At 43.3% G+C, this 3,575-nt stretch overlaps 1 long non-coding RNA gene across 1 annotated transcript; it reads right to left on the bottom strand.

The window, feature by feature from the left end:
* Positions 1-589: 589 nt before the first annotated feature.
* Positions 590-2,333, bottom strand: LOC137476615 (uncharacterized). The gene is made up of 2 exons (XR_011000459.1): positions 2,226-2,333; positions 590-883 (listed from the first exon to the last, which is right to left on the bottom strand). It is a non-coding gene; the product is annotated as an uncharacterized lncRNA (long non-coding RNA).
* Between the last annotated feature and the right edge of the window lie 1,242 nt (positions 2,334-3,575).

Here is a 3,575-nt window from a genome sequence, read left to right as displayed (position 1 = left end):
TTTTGCACTATTGCATTTGTGTTTTTAATTTTCCTAGTAAAGAACTGTTATTCCTGTTCCCTTATCTTTGCCTGAGAGCCCCTTAATTTCAAAATTATAATAATTTGGAGGGAGGGGGTTTACATTTTTCATTTCAGGGGAGGCTCCTGCCTTCCTAGCAGACACCTGTTTTTTCAAACCAAGACACCAAGGAAATGGGTGAGTAGTACTTGATTACAGCCTGGTGCTGGTTCAGCCCACTCTACCCCCACCACACCCCACGGAAAGAGGCTGTGTCAAATCAGAGAGAGAAAAGCAAGCCAAGGTGCTGCAAATGGATTTGGCACCATCCATCAGCTCCAATTTGAAGTGCTTGTTTCCTTCTCTCTTCTGTTCAAAGCCCTTCTGGAGGCTGCCAACTGTGCCTCATGTAAGCAGTGTTTTACTGTTAACCAGGGCCATGCACACTATAAACAAAGGGCTTTGCATCAGGACCTTCAAAAAACACAGAAATCCCCAAAACTCACAGATTGAGGGTTGCAGCACCTGGCCTTGGGGGAAAAAAACTTCACCCCAAACACTGTCTATGGACTGTTGTCACTGTAAAGGGTTACACATGTCTGTCTTAATTTGTTTTCAGGCAGTCATAACTCAGTAGTGGGAGCTTATTTTTAATGCCCAAGTAGGGTGTCAACTTGTTTTATTACATTTTTGAGAACCAGAATGTGTAAATCAATGAAAAGAAAAAAATGCCACTGGGCCATTTGGCCTTTTGGGTTTTAAATGACTGTTAAGAGTTTTCTGCTGAGAGCATCCAGCATTATTTTCACCAGGACCCCTAAGAGTTCTTGCTCTTTCTAGTTTTGTCAGGCAGGGAGGCTTTACCACATATATTCCAGAAAACCTGAATGAGAAAAAAAGACAGGAAAGAAGGGAAATCCACAGTGACTGTTCTGGATAATTTTCCTCTTGTTCCTTGTCAGAAAATGATGGAATTTTGACCAGCTCATTTAATGTATTAAAAAGGCCTTTTCAAACTTTAAAGTAGCCAAGATACTGTAATAATACTAGAAAACCTCACACAACAGTAGACAGAAAAAATGGATAAGAGCTTTTATTATGGAATCATACGAAGCCAATGGACTGTGCATAAAAAGGCATTTCAGCATGAAGGCACTCTGTCCATCACTGGGGCATCAGCCCTCTGGCTATTTGTTCTGATAACAGCTCCAGTGAAACTGGGGCTTTCTGGGAGTATGTGATTTTTGTCAATGACTCAAACAGAGCCATGATTTGGCTGCTGAAGGTCTGAGGCAAATGGGACTGAGAGGTGAGCAGTGAGAGTGGGAAGGTGTCAGTCAGCTGGGTAAATTAAAGCAGCCAGAAGGAGGAGGTCAAAGTATCTCTCTGCCAGCACTGAACAATTTGGGATGGCAGAAGCAGAGGATTGTCTGGGTGGTGCAGGGAGTGGGACTGACTTGTGCCAAGGGGAGCCAAGATAAAAAGAGAAGCAGAGAGCTGTTTTTGGCTCTGACACAGCATCTGTCCTGCAGGAGGAAGGAACAGGCTTCATTCCCTGCCCTACTAATTAATAGGGTTCAGCCCATTTTCAGCAAGTCCATCCCAAACTAGATGGCATGTGCCCTGCCAGCACTCAGCAATGAACTTAAAATTGCATGATGATTCCTCAGGTGTGGCTGTTCCCACCTGCCTCATTCTGCAGGGACTTCTGCATCTTTAATGGGATTACACATAAGCAGAAATGCTTTGCTCAAAGAGACATGGTTTTATTAGCAGTGTGAGATTTGTGTGGAGCTTTGAAAAGACCAAAAGTTCCCCTTGCAGGTTCAGGCATGGCTCAATTTTATTTTCTCTCATGTTATCCCTTATATCACATGACCAGCTTGTTCTCATTTGAGCTCTATGAACTCATCACAGGCAGGCACATGGCTGGAAAAGAAGGATTTTGGGTTAAGCGACAAAAAATGGTGCGTTCATGGGAGGTTTTTGGTCATAAGGTGCATTTAGTCAATCAAAAGCTGGACTTTGAAAGGCTTGTGGGAAATAAATGTTGATAAAAATGGGAAGGAGGCAGTGGTAGTGCAAAAGGGGAGGAAGGAAATGATTTATGATGAAGCCAAGGCAGCTGATCTGAAAGAGATAATTATTCTTCTATAACTGGCCAGGGAATGGGGGAACCATTATGTGGATGAATGAAGACAGCAGAAGCAATTTGTCAGCCTGACCTGTTTGAGTGAGTAACTTCAATTTCTCCTTGTCTTCTTCTAAGTGATTTTTCTTTCATCGTCACATAGGAATGTGTTTTACATTTCAAGCTCTCCTGATGCTTGCCTGTGTGAGGGAAGAGAAAAAGGAGGACTTTTGCATGAGTACCAGCCATGGTTTTTTGCAGCAGTGCTCACTGGGACTACAGAATCTGCGAGCACATTGTGCCAGCTGTTCCCAGTTTTGGGGGATTTCAGCCTTGGCTGTAAAAGATACCTTCCCAAAGAAAATTTGAAACTCAAAAGGCAGTTCAGGGGCAGAATATTTCATTGTTCTTTTACAGTGGATGTAATTTATTTTCTTTTTTGATTGAACAAGAACTGTTTCTAAAGCTTTTGCTTTACAAACTTAAAGACACATGGCATGTGAATATTGAGCATTACACTCCCAAATGGCTGGGTTTATTTCTGAGGGCATTTGTGGCAACAGCTCCTACATATTCTACAGTGCTAAATTCTTCCTCTTTCTCTAAGGAGTGAGTTACCTCCAGGATTGGGAAGGAAAGCCAGACATGGGGCTGGAAAGCCAGACATAGAGGTGGAGATAAAGCACAGAAAGAACTCCTGTGCCTCTGCACCCAAACACATCAGGCTCTCTGCAGTATCCCTGGTCGCAATCAACCCCAAAAATGTCTGTCTTGTAAAACTTTAAACTGGCTGAATGACATGAAAAGGGTTCTTCAGGAAAGATGTTGCTCACCATGCTCATCAGCATGGTGTTTCTTGTATGCCAAAGGCCCATGTGGATTCAAACCCATTTTTTGCCTCAGACTCCCTCAGGGCTGGGGAACATTTGCTGGGCAGACCTGGCACACATGGTCATCCTGAGCTCCCAATGTTGTCTGCTTCCTTTCTGGTGTAGGCTAGTGGTTAATCCACTCTCTAGGTGAGCGATTTCCACTTAATTCCTCCTTCTGCCCAAGCAGGTACACACCAACATCCCTGACTTAGAGAAGACTGTCTCAGCTGACAGCCAGAACTTCCTCACAGTCAGGTTCTGGGTTTTGGGGTTCCTGCCTGTGAGGTGGAAAAGAGAGGCTTGGTTCACCTCAGGTGAAAAGCAGAACTGCTCCTGATTCTCCTACTTTGGAGGTGCATCCTTTAAGACCACTAGATAAAAGTCTAGACAGCGATGAAAGGAAAAAGTGTTTTTCTTGGCTGTATTTTATAAGAAAAGAGTGAACTCTGTGCTTTGAATGGAAGAAGTCCTCAGGTGGACACCTGATTTTTCACTGATTTGGTCTTTTAGTGATCCTAAGGATTAGTGAGAATTTTAAGAGAACTCAAAAGTTATGACAGCTTTTGGAAAAT

Source organism: Anomalospiza imberbis, chromosome 6, assembly GCF_031753505.1.
Source record: "Anomalospiza imberbis isolate Cuckoo-Finch-1a 21T00152 chromosome 6, ASM3175350v1, whole genome shotgun sequence".
In the NCBI taxonomy this organism is placed as follows: Eukaryota; Metazoa; Chordata; class Aves; order Passeriformes; family Viduidae; genus Anomalospiza; species Anomalospiza imberbis.
This window is presented reverse-complemented; position numbering and strand designations above follow the sequence as displayed.